The sequence below is a fragment of the Taudactylus pleione genome, unplaced genomic scaffold, assembly GCF_031769625.1.
Source record: "Taudactylus pleione unplaced genomic scaffold, aTauple2 ptg000010l, whole genome shotgun sequence".
In the NCBI taxonomy this organism is placed as follows: domain Eukaryota; kingdom Metazoa; phylum Chordata; class Amphibia; order Anura; family Myobatrachidae; genus Taudactylus; species Taudactylus pleione.
Genome location: NW_028284413.1, coordinates 8,368,348 through 8,385,645, shown reverse-complemented (window position 1 = coordinate 8,385,645; position 17,298 = coordinate 8,368,348). Strand labels below are relative to the sequence as shown.

Here is a 17,298-nt window from a genome sequence, read left to right as displayed (position 1 = left end):
CAGAAATCTCAGACCACCAATAAGGAGTCCGATTTCCGTAAGGAACCTGAACGGATCACATAAATCCAAAGAGGCCAGACCACAGTCAATGAGGCCACACCAGCCGAGAGGACTGGGGACAGAATGGCCGTACCATAAGTTCCAGAATAATATGGAACCTGAAAACCACTAAGAAGAAACACAGGGCGAGAGCAACTCCCACCCTGACATGATGCCCTCCAGAAGAGGGAGCCACATGAGAACGCTCCCAATTCAGACACTCTCCTGGTTGATATAAACACCCTGAGAGAAAGAGAGAGCCTAAGCAATAGACCATGTAATGGCTATCACAACCAGCGGTTCCATTGACTGTCCCCGGAGGTAACGAAGAACCACTACTTACTCCCAAGGAGTCCCTAGGGAGGACAAATGGAGGCATATTCAAGAAAACACTCCAAAGGATGAACTGGATACCAGAGTGAAGCAATTCCATATCTTAACCATACTGACAGTGTAGAGATCCGCACTGTCAGGAAGACCAGGCCAAGTGTGAAACCCAAGCCAGCCGGAAGGAATGCCAGAATATCTGGAAATCCTGGACACCGGAGGATTGTATCGACAGGTACAATACCATAAGATTTATGGCTGCCACAGTTTGTGGTAGGTCCCAGCCAAAGCTGATCCATGTGCTCTAATCATTCCAACGATGACAAAGCCAGGGAAGCCGTAAGACCACTGTAAGGACACAGTCAAAGACAAACGACCCAGGTCCAAGGCAAAACCAAGGACCCTGAGACAACAGGTCCGGGCAGTGAAGCATCAGGGATGGAGTATCGATGTAGAGACTCCGAAGATCCAAGTACCCCTGACATCTGGGGCAATCAGGAGCCACCAGCAGGAAAGCATCTCCGTCTCGATTGAAAACACTTCCAAAGACCTCGAGGAAGAAGGGAGACCGGAGAACACAGGTACACAAAGTGGAAGGACCACTTCACCGACAAAGAGTCGCTGAAGTTTGCTTCAGAATCCCCAGAGCTGAACTGTAACACCCTAGTGTGATAAAGTCAGAAGGCCATGAGGGTCACCTCAGGGGGGCCCCCCCTGCTCACCAGGAGATGAAACCTCTCTTGGGGAAGAGACTAGTCCCCGGGATGCACGTCGTGACGGCTGAGGACTCCCGCTTCCCAATGGAGAGCTCCTGAAATGAACGCTGCCGAGATGGTCGGGAGGAGACCCTCGGACTATGTCCGAATATGTGACATACCTGTCATTGCCACCCAACGAACAGTGTTGCTAAAAAGGAAGCCACTGTCCTGACCCTGTCGGACTGAACCTTTTCAGGTTCACCGGGAAACAAGAGTTATGCCAGAGTAAGTTAATTGACAGGGTGGAATCGACAGACGTCCAACTGCACTGAAAAGGATTCGGTCCAGACACTGTCCCTAGCAAAGAAAACCCTGGACGAGATGGCCATAGCCACCCGGACAGGGACCGACTTGCCTCCGGAGAGAGCATCATCGTTTGAACAGTTATCCGACAGAAAAAACTCATTCCATCTGGAGATGAGCCAATTATGGAAAGGCCTGGAATGGAACTGAGCCCATTCCACCATGCATCCCAGAGTGTAAAGACATCTGTCGACTGCGCAGACAACCATGTACTCCTAATGGAAGAGAGGAGATTCCGTCTTACGCCAGAAGAATTCTCAGATTCTGAGAATCCAGCAGGGATCCTAGATGAAGAATACCCAGAGAGGGATGCAGGGAGGACTTTTTCCCCGTTGATTAAACGTCTGCACCCTGAAGAAGCCACAGTCATCCTGACCTGGCCGTAAAGTACCCCGGTGATCCCGCTAAGAGCAGGAGGCCGTCCAGGTACAGGAGCATTGGGATATACTGAACAGAAGAACTGTCAGAAAATCCAAAACGCTGGTAAACCCCTGTGGGGCTGAGGACAGTCCCAACAGGCAGAGCCCGAAAAATTGTAAGTGTTGCTGTGATACAGCAAACCTCAGCCCATGTTGAGGAAAGGTCTCTGTAAGTACCCGTAGGCACGCGTCCTGTATATCCAGTGATACCCTAAAGTCCCCAGGTTCCAAACATCGTATGATGGAGCATAGGGATTTCCTCCTGAGCCCAGGTAGCTTTAGGAACTGGTTCAGGGAATTGAGACAGAGAACAGGCCAAAGAGGACCATTCAGCCACCGCACCAGAAAGAAAACAGAACAACCAGTCCCTCACTGAGATAGTGGGGATGGCCCAATTAGCTCCGCTTACCGCAACAACTGCATAGCTTTCTGGATCTGTAAGGCCCTTGTAAAGAGGGCGTACCCTCCTACCCACGTAGCCGCGGCAACTTGACACTAATACCGGGCGAACTGAGAAAATCGGTATCTCCCAGTTGTAGGCCTGTCCCGTCAGACTGAAGAGATATCCGTAGGTTCAGAAGCAGGATCGGCTGGCAGTCCAGGCCTGCTCGGTACTGGATATGTCGGCCCTTGTAGATGCCGACAGTCTACGAAGAAACAGACCTTTAGGCTGACCGAGAGGACAAAAAAGACTTAACAGACTTAGTCTGAGGCCTTGTAGTGTGCATAGCTGAAAGCAGTAAACTTGTCGTTAGTAATACTGCCAATGTTACTACAATCTTGTCAAGGTCAGGACCAAACAATATCAACCCTAAAGATGGTATCTGCACCTCTGCATTCTCAGAGCGCAGCCATAGGGTATTACGGAGGATACAGTCGCAGCCGGAACTCTGAAAGTTAGGAGACTGGTATCCAATATAGGCATGTCCACCTATGACAACTGCATATATTACATGAGCGACCAAATACATTTGAACCCCCGACGTGTTGGAGGGGAAAAAACGTTACAAATGCATCAACCCAATATGCAATAGTATTAACCAACCATGCTATAGCCATGGTAGGATGGGTAACAACTCCTGAAAGCAAGTATACTGATTTCAGGCAGAGTTACCACCTACGGATCCGAAGAATCCGACCACGCAGGAATGGGAGGCGTAGTAACGTCTGTAATCAGACGAGTAACACGCCCATCCCCCCCAGGAGGGGCTCGTGATGACCCTCAGGGAATTTGGGACAGGAGGCCAAACACTGTTGTAACACCTCCTATCTGGCAACAGCCAGAGTCCCGCTATGCGATCCACCCGCTAGTCAGCAACAGGTAACCCGAAGGCACGCAATACTGAGGGTGTATGATACAGGTGCAGGTCAACATTCACTCTAACCAGAATGGACCTGCTACCAGCCCTAAAGCAGGGATAATAATACCTGAAATAGGCTTCCCCCCGTGTAAGAGGGAAAGAGCCCCGAACAGTACCCAGTTCACGGCAGAGCCAACTGGGAAGTAACCACAGGGCGTCAACCACGCCAATTAGCGTTTCGTAGAAAACGACATCCACCCAGGGTGGCTGTTGTGGTAATCCCTGCAAGGGGAATGACAGACTATTGTGGCACCAGGGGGAATTCATATACTGCGAAAAAACCCCTGCAGGGAGCGGTAGTCTGTGTCACAAGGGAAGAGTGCAAGAAGCTGCGAGATACCCTGAGATGAAAAGGGCAGTATGGTGAAGTAACCCCAAGTGAGGTACAACAATGGGGCCCGCCCGGCGATCCGCAATTGAGAGGATCCCGAGAAAACAAACCGCCCAAGGGGGTCGTGAAAGAGGCCGGCACCAGATGACGCCACATACAGAACCCTTTATGAGTCAAATCCTCCGCACTAACACCTGCAGCACATGACTTGCAGGATAGTAAAAATGGGTGCAGTATAACGCTCTATCTCCTGGTCAGACATATCTGACCAATCTTGGCGGAAATATTAAGCAGCACTATACTGGTCCTGACTGATGCCAAAAATTAGCTGCAGGGACCCATTTTCAGCGTATGCAACACACAGTTCCATCTAAAATATGGCAACGTGCAGCACGCAACAGTATGTGACAAACCACACAAATATTAACAAGTATATAAATGTGAGGTCTCAGAACCACCCTAAGTACAGCTGTATTAGGGCAGATAAAGAAAAGGGATAGATATACACTGACAGGTGAGAGAATAAAGTACAGTCAGCACTAGCACAAGTCACATACAATGCAGATATATACATATATACATAAACATGTCATATAATATACTGCACTATTACACTGCATTCAACTGCCCAGATTCAGTGTCTGGGAAGGCTACAGCGCTGTGTACACTGACCTGATGGTGAGGTACGCAGGGGGACTGGACTCACTGCCATCCTGAGAGATTTCTGCTGCACCACAGAGATAAAATGGCCGCTGGAGACCTCAGAGGAAGCGTGGCCCGCGGAGGAAGCAGCTCAGCGACGCCAGACTATGGATACTGAAAGGCGCGCTGAGCTGAGGGGAGGAGCCGCTGTAACAGGGAAGGCTGCCTCCCCTGGCCGGCTATTAACCCCCGGGACGCCGGCTCCCTGCACCGATCGTTAAGTCCCTGGTGGTCTAGTGGACACACGGGGTATGGGGGGCCCGCCGCCACTGCCGGCGCCTCCGGTCTGTCCCCTGAGACCGGAGGCACATGACTGCATTTGAAATGCGCGGATCACCGCAAGCGGTGATCCGCGACCTTACCTGCTCCCCGTGGATCCGGCAGCAGTCCTGGGCGCCCGCAGAGTCCGGCTAGTACAGACTCTGGGGTCCCGCTGAGATCCCCAGATCTGTACTGGCGTCTCAGCGCCAGCGGGGTGACGGAGCGGCAGCTTAGACGTCCTATGGACAGTCCGACGCTGCCGCTCTGAAGAGTCCAAAGTCCATGAAAAAACTTTGTCCCTAAAAAAATAAAATAAGCTTAGGGGCTGCTAATCAGCTCCCCCTGCGCTAACGGTGACCCGACTCCGGCCGGGCACCAACTTAAACTGAGGTGCCTCTGGCTTGGGGGTGGGGTTATAGGGAGAGTGGACCCAGTGCATCCTGGGAGCTAAAAGCTTTAACTGCGTGGTGCCCGGATTTGGTTCCCAACCTATACCCCAAGGTCAACCCTGTGGACCCCCTATGGACCCTGAAGTAGAAATACTGGAATGAGGCCACGGCTTTGATTGGGCCACACCAAGACATTTAAGTCACTGGAACGAGGCTTTTGTTGTGTGTTTTGGGTCTCTTACAGACTGCAGCAAGTCATTTTCCAAGACTTGTTTATCTTTTTCTGTCCTTTTTGACAATTCTCCGTTCTCTATAGCAGAGGGGGAAACCCGTATTATGCTTTCACCACCTTATTTCTGTAGATGTGTAGAATTAGGCTTGTGCCAAACACAGTATATGTACAGTTGTGTTATCATACACCTAGCCTCAATACGCCTATCAGCACGAGATGCCTGGCTCGACTGAAGCTCCAAGAGGTGTAGCGTACCTTTTCTTTATATTCTGCGTCTTATTCGCATCACAGACCCAGCTAAACACCTAAGTGTACTAGAGACACTGACTGTGGCCCTGATTCAGAGGCGCTCACTATTTGCGAGCGCTTGCTCTGAATCAGGGCGGGACGGTTTTTTTTCCCCGGCCTCCAGGCCAATCGCTAAGCTGTGGGTGACCACCCACAGCCTTAGCGGGTGGCCTGGCGATGGTCGCGATTATCGCGACCATCGGGCTTGCAACGAGACCCTTTTGGTAGGGTCTCGTCCACCGCAAGCCCCAGTGAACTTCCTGCTCTTACAGAGCAGGAAGTTCACTACTGACATCACGTGTGATGTCAGTAGGGCCGCCCACAAACGGCAGGCATTCCTTCAGTAACGCCTCCGTTTGTGCAGCCACCGCCCCGACTCGCCTACAAAACGGGGCGAGCTGTCGATCAACATCGACAGCCGCCTGTCTTGTAGCGAGCCCCGAAGCGAGTGATTTCTCACTCGCTCCAGGGCTCGCGCGTGCGCACTGCCCGGCCATCGACCCACTTGCGAGCGCTATGCGCTCGCGAGCGGGTCTGAATCAGGCCCTGTGACTTTAACTACACAGGAATTTAAATTATAAAACATGTACAAAGTCGCAGATGAAGTACAACCAATCTTGTGAGAAAAAGCCATGTCCGCGTATAGTAGCACTTTGTATACAGATTCAGACTCATTCGCACACAGGCCGATTCAGAGCCGGACGCTCTGAAAGAGCGCTCGCTCTGAATCAGAGCGTTTTTTTTTTTTGGAGCGGCCTCCTGGCCGCTCGCATAGCTGTGGGTGAATACCCACAGCTATTGCGAGCGGCCAGGATGATGGTCGCGATGGTCAAGACCATCGGGCTTGCGACGAGACCCTTGTGGTAGGGTTTCGTGGCTGCAAGCCCCAGAAAGCTTCTGGCTCTAATAGAGCCGGAAACTCTCCTTCTGACATCACTATTGAGGTCAGTGGGGCCGCCCACAAACGCATGGGAACGCCTCAGTTTGTGAAGCCACCCCCTCGCCACTCTTACAAAACGGGGCGAGCTGTCGATCAACATCGACAGCCGCCCCTTTTGTAGTGAGCCATGGAGCGAGTGCTTTTTGCGCTCGCGCGTGCGCACTGGGCCACCATCGACCCGCTTGCGAGCCTTATGCGCTTGCGAGCGTGTCTGAATCAGGCCCACAGTTCTACAAATGTTGCACATCAAATCGATCAGAGCAATCTGACAAAGTAGTTTTGTTGCTTACGGTTGTATTATTTGTGCGCATAAGGCTCACATTTTAAGCAAAAAAGACCCTCAATACAGCAGAGTCACCCGGGTCCTAGCGTGCCTGAAGTCACAGTGTACGAGAATGCACCTGTAGCTTTCCGGACAAAAAACTACACCTTGGTCTCATCAGACCATAGAATCTTGCTCCACATCCTATGTAGCAAATTTTAGGTTTAATTTCTGATCAGATTTCTGAAACAATTGTTTTCTTTTTACCACTCTCCCATAAAACACAGATATTTAGGTCTGATGAGAATTTCTGTCATAAAGATTAGCTTGGAATTATCCAAGTTAATGTATATTGAGGTTGTCAGTTCAGGAGAAGCTTTGCTGCACCAGGATACTTCCACTAGAAACCAATTCATTGACTGTTACAGTGCAGAAATGAACAAGACTTTAAAGAAGTTTAGACTGATGCTTGATGTAGGTCAGTGGTTCCCAAAGTGGGTGCTGTGGCATTATGGAGTGCCATGGGACACTTGCAGGGGTTTATAGCAAAAAGGAAGTGGGGGACAGGATTTTACCACTGCACAGGTGTGACTAATACACAGAAGTTGAGAATAAGAATTCAAAAGAGAAATAAGATTTAGAAAGGCTATGTCCACAAATGTTCTTAAATGTAAATCAATTAATATTGTGATGGAGTTATGGGCCCCATACATCTGCGACGAATTGCCGCGATCCTGCAACCCGGCATAAATACAACATGTTGGATTTTGGCGATTTGACGATCGCGATCAAAAAATGATCATGATCGTCAAATTGGGGACATTTAACATGTAAAATGTAATCGATCCAGCGACGGATCGCTGAACATCAATGGTGGGCGATCGGAAGTTTCCAATGGGCGATCGGAAAATTCCGATTGCATCCCTGCATCGCGACGATCCGTTGCAGATGTATAGGCAATTGGTGGTGCTGCTCAGAGTTAACGACAACAGTACCAAAAAAAGAGATCACATGATCTGCAAGACTATTATGGAGCACTGTTATAGCCTATATAAATATTGAAATAAAATATAAAAAACTTTTACTGTATCACGAATACAGATTAAAATTGACTTACAAAACAAGACCAAATAAATATTTTTAAAGAAAAATGTGTAAGGTGTACAGATAGGGCTGTGAGGGATTAACCCTTGTGGGACTACAAAATTAAAAAAAAAAAAGTTATAAACTTTAACAGATCTATAAAAAGAATGACATTTACAAAACATATAACACATAGATAATATAAAATACACCCAGGAGAGAAATATTATAATGATGGTGCTGTCACTGCTTTCATAGAGAAAGGAAGAAGTTGAGCTTTATTTCATCTCTTATGATATTATTATTAATATTGTTCACAATAGTAAATGCTTAGAACCAGTTGATCAGTAAAAGGTAGAAAAGTTAGGGTGTGACCTAAGGCATAGGGTGGGGAGTGAGAGACATGTGTTGCACAGTAACCCTTGGAAATAACAGCCAGTAACGTATCCCTGTTACAACCGTTAGTCTCTACTGTTCAGTGTCTTGCATTGGAGTGCATAGGACAGTGAATGAGAAGACTACTGGGCTGTAGGTGGGAGACGAAAGGAGAATGATAGTTAAATGATGTGTGTTTAAATACACATCTTCTGATGTCAGTATCAGCTAATTACATGCCAGTGCAGATATTCTTGTAATCACAACATAATAGTCTTAGTCATGCACTGTACAATTGTATTGTCAAGGTTTATGCTGAAGTAGCTATTATTCAATCAAGAAGCGCAATTGTTTAGCAGCAGTATTTGCATAAAGTGCATCATAAATGAAAAAAATCTACTGGTAATATGGAGAAGATATACAGTATATGCATTATATATATTCTCTGAAGGAAAAACCACCTTGGTGAGGTAGCTATTTCTCACTTGCCGGGGTGTCATGGGTCGGTGGTCCAGGACCAAATCAAATTATTTATGGTCCATGGGATGGGCAAAACCAGAGCTGGTGGCTGCCAATTATAAAGGGCAGGATGCACCATTGTGGTTATTGCGGTCAAACCTCTGAAAATGACGTATTTGGAGAAGGTTTGGCCACTTATCACATATGCACCAAGCTCTGGAATGACATACATTCCGGGGCTTAAATGCAGCATTGCCCAATAAAAGCCTATGGGAATGATACCAAAACATCCTCCAAGAGCAACTTCTCCCAACCATCCAAGAACAGTTGGTGATGAACAATGCCTTTTCCAACATGATGGAGCACCTTACCATAAGGCAAAAGTGATAATTAAGTGGCTCGGGAACAAAACATCAAAATTTTGGGCCCATGCCAGGAAACTCCCCAGACCTTAATCCCATTGAGAACTTGTGGTCAATCCATAAGAGGCGGGTGGTCAAACAAAAACCCACAAATTCTGCCAAACTCCAAGCATTGATTAGGCAAGAATGGGCAGCCATCAGTCAGTATGTGGCCTAGAATTTGATTGACAGCATGCCAGGGCGAATTGCAGAGGTCCTGAAAAATAAGAGTCAACACTGCAAATATTGACTCTTTGCATAAACTTAATGTAATTGTCAATAAAAGCCTTAGACACTTATGAAATGCTTGTAATTTTACTTCAGTATACCATAGAAACACCTGACAGTAAAAACTTTGTGAAAACCAATACTTGTGTCATTCTCAAAACTTTTGGCCCTGGCTCAACAGCGCAGAGTAGTTACTTGCTACTTTAGACAAATTGGCACTGCAGACATTTTGTGGAGCCTTATAAATATAAGATAATAAAATTGGCTGCAACCTGGCAAATTAAATTTAATATGGATACAGGCGGACTGGTCAATAACTATGTTGTTTACACATTAAATGTAATATAACTGGGGAAAAAGAGGGAGACTACTACCAGACAGAAAGCAGAGTAAGAGTACATAGCATTAGGCAGTAGCTGTAATGGCTAACATTATCCGGGAAGGTAATGTAAGTGCACATGATGAAAACATAGTACAGGTATTGCAGAAGTCATCACTCAGACCATCGGCCTGATTCAGAGATGGACGCTAATGAAATCTCTCATGGATCCTAGTTGCTAAAATATGCTAATGCCTTCCAAATCTTACCAGATCATAGGGACGCCCTCTGCTGCCTTCTCATACCCGTTCGATGATGTACAATAGCGAAAACATCGGTAATATTGATGCAGATCGAGTAGCCATGTAGCATATGCGGCAAGTCTGACCAGCCGCAAACACTGCAGCTCTCCTGACACGCAGAGAGCACTTGTGTTTGCACAGGAGATCGCAATGGCTCATTTATGCATGCCCACGAAAAGGCGCTTAAACAAATCAGACAACCCCCTCCCCCACCCCCGTTGCCTCCCCCAAACACTGGTTACCTGTCACTCACAGTTCTCCAGGAAGAATAAAGTTCTTAAACTCTTCTAATAGCTTAAATATATGCTTGGTGATATTCTTTTATCTTCATTAGACGTGCATTAACCAATCTGGAGACCTCTAGCAGCCAGGTCTAGTTACATTTAAATCAACTGAAACATATACATTGTACACAAGTGGCTCCTCTGGAGACTACTTTTTTATTATTATTCTTTATTTATATGGCGCCATAAAGAGTCGGCAGCACCTAAAAGTGTATGTAAACAGAGACAGTGTGAACAGAAGAAGAAAAAAGTGACTTACATTACAAAACATTGCAGAACATGGACAAGGTTAATAAACATTTCTGTAGCAACAGTCATATAAGCGAAATAAGCGGCGCGGCCAAACCCAGAGTAATGGTGCTGCTGTTGGCAGTGGGAAGGTGATGATGGTTTAAGTGAGGAAAACCACATAAGGGAAGAGGGCCCTGCTCATGAGAGCTTAAATCTAAAGGGGAGTGGGAGACAGACAGGGGTGACACAGAGGGGTGAGACAGTAAGGCAGCATGCAGCGGTGGTTTAGGATGAGAGCTGGAAAGCCTTGATAAAGAAGTGGGTCTCGTCACGGACCTCCGGCCGATCTCTCCAGATACGCCAATCTGAGAATCGCCGCCTGTGACTTTTACTGGTTCACTCAGCACGCGTGGTTAAATAAACCTGATAGCTGCCACCAGCAAAAGGAACTTTAATGCTTCAGCATAAGGTGAGCTTTTGCTCTCACCTGCATACACATTTATCAACACTTAGAAAAATAGGTAACATGGGCCAAGTTAGGCCTTGGGTCATAAAACAAGAGATATGGTAAGAACTTACCTTTGTTATCTCTGTTTCTACGAAGTCCATAGGGTCCACAGGGTGACCTTGGGGTATAGCTGGATCCTGGATCCTCGGGCACCACGGAGTTAAAGCTTTCAGCTGCTCCCAGGATGCACTTGGGTCCAACCTCCCCTATACCCCGCCCCCGAGCCACAGGCACCTCAGTAGGTAAGCAGCCCAGGCCGGAGGAGGAGACGAAACAGAGAGAAGGAAGACTGGAACACACAAGAACCATACTCACAGAAATGGGAGACGGAAAACCGGTGACCAGTCACAGAGCCCATATGAAGCCAGGTGCGTCAGGGCGGGTGCCCTGTGGACCCTATGGACTTCGTAGAAACAGAGATAACAAAGGTAAGTTCTTACCATATCTCTTGTTTTCTACTTCAGGGTCCATAGGGGTCCACAGGGTGACCTTGGGGATGTCCCAAAGCAGTCCAACTAAGGGCGGGGACGCTCCTGTGCTGATAGGAGAACCCGGCGCCCAAAGGATGCATCCTGAGAGGCAAAGGTGTCAAACGCATAGAACCTCAAAAAGGTCTGAATGGAAGACCAGGTGGCCGCCTTACAGAGCTGAACAGCAGAGGCGCCACGGCTAGCAGCCCAAGAAGGGCCCACGGACCGAGTGGAATGAGCCTTAACAGAGGCTGGAACAGGTAAACCCTCCTGCATATAAGCCTCAATAATAACAGAACGAAGCCAACGGGCTAGAGTCTGTTTGTTGGCAGGCCAACCCCTCTTGTGAAAACCAAAGAGGATAAACAAAGAATCCGACTTCCTCACAGAACTAGTCCGGTCCACATAAACCTGGAGTGCCCTTACAACGTCTAAGGAAGTCTCCCCAGCCGAAAGATCAGGTGACTGAAAGGCTGGTACAACAATTTCCTGATTAATGTGGAACCTGGAAACCACCTTAGGCAGGAAATCAGGACGAGTGCGAAGCACCGCTCTGTCCTGATGAAAAATCAGAAAAGGGGGACGACAAGAAAGCGCCCCCAAATCTGAAACCCTCCTGGCAGAAGCAATTGCCAAGAAGAAAACAGTTTTAAAAGTTAGCCACTTGAGCTCCACTGACTCCAAGGGCTCAAAAGGAGGACCCTGTAAGGCCCTAAGAACCACCGCCAAATCCCACGGGGCCACAGGTGGCACAAAGGGAGGCTGGATTCTCAAAACACCCTGGAAAAAGGTGTGTACGTCCGGCATAGCAGCGATCCTGCGCTGGAACCACACTGACAGACCAGACACGTGTACCTTCAGTGAAGAAAGACGTAATCCTAAGTCCAAACCGGACTGAAGGAAAGCCAGAATACGCGAAACTCGGAACACCTGGGGATCATAGTTTCTGGCCTCGCACCACTGAAAGTAAGTGTGCCACACTCTGTGATAGATCCTCGCGGAAGCAGGCTTGCGCGCCCTCAGCATGGTGGTAATAACGGAGCTAGAAAAGCCCCGAGACCTCAGGACGGCTGTCTCAAGAGCCACGCCGTCAAAGATAGTCGACCCAGATCCGGGTGAAGACAGGGCCCCTGAGACAACAGGTCCCGCCGTTGAGGTAGGAGGTACGGAGCGTCGATGGACAGGCTCCGCAGATCGGAGTACCACGGCCTTCTGGGCCACGCTGGGGCCACCAGGATCAGTGTGCCTCCGTCCTGTTTGAACTTGCGCAGGACCCGAGGCAGCAGAGATATCGGAGGGAACAAGTAAGCCAGTTGAAACAGCCATTTCACCGACAGCGCGTCTATCAGACTTGCGCCTGCGTCCCTTGTCCTTGACCCGTACACAGGCAGCTTGTGATTGTAACGGGACGCCATCAGGTCCAGCTCTGGCAGCCCCCACTTGTCCACGAGTAGTTGGAATACCTCTGGATGAAGCGACCATTCCCCGGGATGCACATCGTAACGGCTGAGGAAGTCTGCCTCCCAATTGAGGACTCCTGGGATGAAAACTGCCGAGAGAGCTGGAAGATAGCGCTCCGCCCAAGCCAGGACGCGGGACACCTCCGACATCGCAGCTCGACTGCGAGTCCCTCCCTGGTGTTTGATGTACGCCACCGTGGTGGCGTTGTCCGACTGCACCTGAACGGCCCTTCCGTGAAGAGCGGTGCCGGACGACTGCAGGGCTCTGTATACTGCCAGCAGTTCCAGGATGTTGATGGGAAGAATCGCTTCCTCCGCCGACCAACGACCCTGAAGTGACAAGGAGCCTGTCACCGCCCCCCAACCCCGGAGACTGGCATCTGTCGTGAGCAGAACCCATTCCGGGATCCAAAAGGGGCGCCCCTCCAGGAGATGCGCTGTCTGCAGCCACCAGGCTAGGGACAGACGCACCTCCGAGGACAACACCAGCATCTGAGAGCGGATCCTGTGTGGCAATCCGTTCCATTCTGAAAGAATCAGCCCCTGCAGGGGCCTGGAATGGAACTGGGCAAACTCCACCATGTCGAATGCCGACACCATGGACCCCAAAACTCTCATCGCTGAGTGCACCGACACTCTGCCACTGCTCAGACAACTGTGAATCCGCAGCTGTAAGGAGGAGACCTTCTCTGGAGTCAGAAAAGTCCGTTGCTGACGAGAGTCCAGCAGGGCCCCCAAATGAACCATCCGTTGTGATGGGATGAGGGAGGATTTCTTCCAGTTGATCAACCAGCCGTGCGCCTGTAGACAAGCGACCGTCAGGTGGAGATGCTGGATCAGTACCTCCGGGGAGCTTGCCAGCAAGAGGAGGTCGTCTAGATACGGTAGCAACCGTATCCCCTGGCTCCGAAGGTGAGCCGCCATGACCGCCATCACCTTGGTAAATACCCTTGGTGCCGTGGAGAGACCAAAGGGTAGAGCCCTGAATTGGTAGTGGTTGTGGAGAATAGCAAACCGCAGAAACCGTTGGTGCGATGTTGCTATAGGCACATGGAGGTAGGCGTCCTGGATATCCAGGGAGACCATATAATCCCCCGGTTCCATCGCCAGTATGATGGAACGCAAAGTTTCCATCCTGAATTTGGGAACCCTGAGAAACCTGTTCAGGGACTTCAAATTGAGGATGGGGCGATGAGAGCCATTGGGTTTCTGCACCAGAAACAGCGTAGAGTAATACCCCATCCCACGTTGAGACTGTGGTACGGGTATAATGACCCCCGCCGTCAGCAAGGCCTCTATGGCTTCCTGAACCTGCAAGGCCTTGGTTTTGTCCTGAGAAGGACTTGTGCAAAAAAACTGGCAAGGCGGCCTGTGCCGAAAAGACAGGGCGTACCCCTGGGAGACCACTTCTCGCACCCAGGCATCCGTGGTGGTATTGTGCCAGCACTGGGCGAATTGAAGAAGTCGGCCTCCCACTCTGGGGTCCCCCAGAGGGAGGCCCGTCCCATCACGCAGAAGGCTTATCTTCTGGCTTGGAAGAAGGGCGCCTAGCACTCCAGGCTTGCTTCTTTGGCTTTGAGGCGGTCTTGGGTGCGGACTGCCTCGGGAAGGACTGACCCTTTGCCTTGCCCTGAACCCGAAAGGAACGAAACGCAGAGCTCCGGACCTTAGCAGGTGTAGTAGCTGAAGGGAGGAAGGCTGACTTGGATTTTGCCAGGGTATCTACTATTTTGTCCAGGTCCGGACCAAATAGTAATTCCCCATTAAAAGGTAAGGCCTCCAAGCCTTTCTTTGAATCCGCGTCTGCTCTCCAAGACCGCAACCACAAGGATCTACGAGCAGACACTGCTGCCGCCGAAACCCTAGAGGTCAACAGGCTAGCATCCAAAGATGCTTCTCCAATGTAGGAGGCGGCATCTCTCATCTGTCCTAACAACGCCCTCTGGACGTCCGGAGATTCATCCGTAAACGTGTCCTCCAAGGCGTTGGCCCACCCCTCAATGGCCTTGGCCACCCAGGAGATGGCCATGGACGGCCGGGCTACAGCCCCTGAGAGAGAATAAATAGACTTTAGACAAGTCTCCACCTTCCTGTCCGTAGGATCCTTCAGCGAGGATATAGACGGCAATGGCAAAGTAGCACTCCTGATGAGGCGTGTTACATGGGAATCGACTGCAGGCGGAGTTTCCCATTTCTTACAATGCGCTTCCGGGAATGGATAATTGGACGCCAAGCGTTTCTGTGGCAGGAAACGCTTACTGGGCGTCTGCCAGGCCACCGCCATGTGATCAGTCAACTGATCAGACAAGGGGAACGCTGTAGAAGTAACCTTAGCTTTTTTAAAACTAGGATACCTTGACTTGGGAGCGGGTGCCTCATCCTCAATCAGAAGAATAGCCCGCACCGCCTTAACCAGAGCCCGCACATTGATGGAAGACTTAGTGTCTACCTCCTGGACTGAGGCATCTGAGGCTGAGTCATCCTGTACCTCACCATCATCCGAGAACCCCTCAGAATCCGAAAGATGCGCAGCCTGTGCCATGACTGAGCGTTTAGACGCCCTGGAGGGCACGTCACTGCGCAACATCGACTGAAAAGCCGAAGATGCTGCCGCCAAATCTTGGACAGTGTGGGAAAGCGCATCCACCCAGGGTGGAGGAGCTGTCACAGGAGCCTGAAACGGCACCACAGCCGGCTGTGCCACAGGGGTGGACTGAATATACATTGGCAACCCCGCATAGGGACCAACAGGCTGAGACCCCGGGGGAGTCTGCAATAACTGTGGGACACCCGGGGAATGGGGGATGGCAGGCTGGGGCAACGCCCTAGTAGGGGCGGCAGTCGGGACCGACAGACGGTCCGCGATGGACACCAGCACCTGGGAAAACATCGCCCATGGTGGCTCCTGCGAAATGGGAGGTTTAGACGTACCAGGGACCGCCTGGCACCGTCCGCACAGGCCGTCCTGTGACAAATCCTCCCTATCCACTCCTGCAGAACAGCGCCTGCAGGAGAACAATGCTGGAGCCCCGGAGTGCTCAATCTCCTCCTCAGACATGACTTAGGAAGAAAACGTGCGCACTCACCAGTGTGCTGAACAACAGCCCACAATATGGCACCGTGTAGCACACAACTGTATGTGACGGACCTCACAAATACGTGATCTATATAGGTGAGGTCAGTAGAAACACCCTTCCCCCGCACACCTGTAGGGCTTGTAGGAGAAGGAAAGGGATAGGTACAGGCTGACAGTAAGTAGAAAAAAGACACAGACAGGCAGCACTAGCAAAAGTCACATACCATGCAGGAAGATATACTCACTGCACCTTTCCACTACAATCAACCTGCCCAGATTCAGTGTCTGGGAGGGCTATAGTGCTGTGTACACTGTCCTTCTGCAGGGGAGAGGTACACAGGGGGACCGGTCCGCGTGCTCCCTGAGAGTATCCACGCTGCCACAGAGAAAATGGCCGCTGGAGACCTCAGAGGAGGAGTGGCCGTGTAGCTGCAGCTCAGCGACGCCAGACTCCGAGCTGAAAGGCGCGCTGAGCTGAGGGGAGGAGCCGCTAGACAGGGAAGGCTTCCTCCCCTGGCTAGCATATTAACCCCAGGGCTTGCCGGCATCCCGCTTGCCGCTTAATTTACCCTGGTGGTCTAGTGGTCTGGCGGGGTATGCCTCCGCTGGAGGGGGGGCCCGCCGCCACCGCTAGCGCCCCCGGTCTGTCCCCTAGACCGGGGGCATGGGACTGCATTTGAAAGGAACCCGCGCACCGCCGCTAATCAGCGGTGCGCGGCTTACCTGATCTCCCTGGCGGCTTCCGGCAGCAGTCCCGGGGGAAACCAGAGTCCGGCTAGTACAGACTCTGGCTTCCCCCGCCGCGATCCCCAGTTCAGTGCTGGCGTCGCGGCGCCAGCAGGGAGAAGGAGCGGCAGCGTGGGCGTCTGTACAGACAGCCCAGCGCTGCCGCTCTGTAGAAAAACTGTTAGTAAAAAATAAATAAATTTAACTAAGTTAAATAAAAAATTAAAAGCTTTAGGGGGCTGCTCCAGCAGCCCACCCCGCAGGGTGACCCGACTCCGGCCGGGCACCATCTAAAACTGAGGTGCCTGTGGCTCGGGGGCGGGGTATAGGGGAGGTTGGACCCAAGTGCATCCTGGGAGCAGCTGAAAGCTTTAACTCCGTGGTGCCCGAGGATCCAGCTATACCCCAAGGTCACCCTGTGGACCCCTATGGACCCTGAAGTAGAAAAACACAGTTCCAGAACTAGAATTAATGTTTTAATTCAAGAATACCTTCAAAGCTTAGTTACGAAAAGTTACAAAGATTCCAATAATAAATAAAAGGTTACACACAAATTACTCACAATTTCAGAAATAAAATAAAAAAAGGGAAGAAATAAACCACACCATTGTCTTAAGTGATTTGGGGGACGAGGCAGTCCCTAATAACGAACTCCGATTCAATCTGTACCTCACGATAGCCCCTCAGAAATGAACGCTGACCCAGAAGTCAGTTACAGTTTTATGCCCATTTCGCCAGGCACCCCCCTCATCTCCCCCCCTGGG

At 50.3% G+C, this 17,298-nt stretch overlaps 1 protein-coding gene across 1 annotated transcript in view; it reads right to left on the bottom strand.

Annotated features, from left to right (window-relative positions):
* Positions 1-17,298, bottom strand: part of LOC148542671 (deoxyribodipyrimidine photo-lyase-like) — a 43,054-nt gene that overhangs the window by 13,595 nt on the left and 12,161 nt on the right. The window lies entirely within an intron of this gene.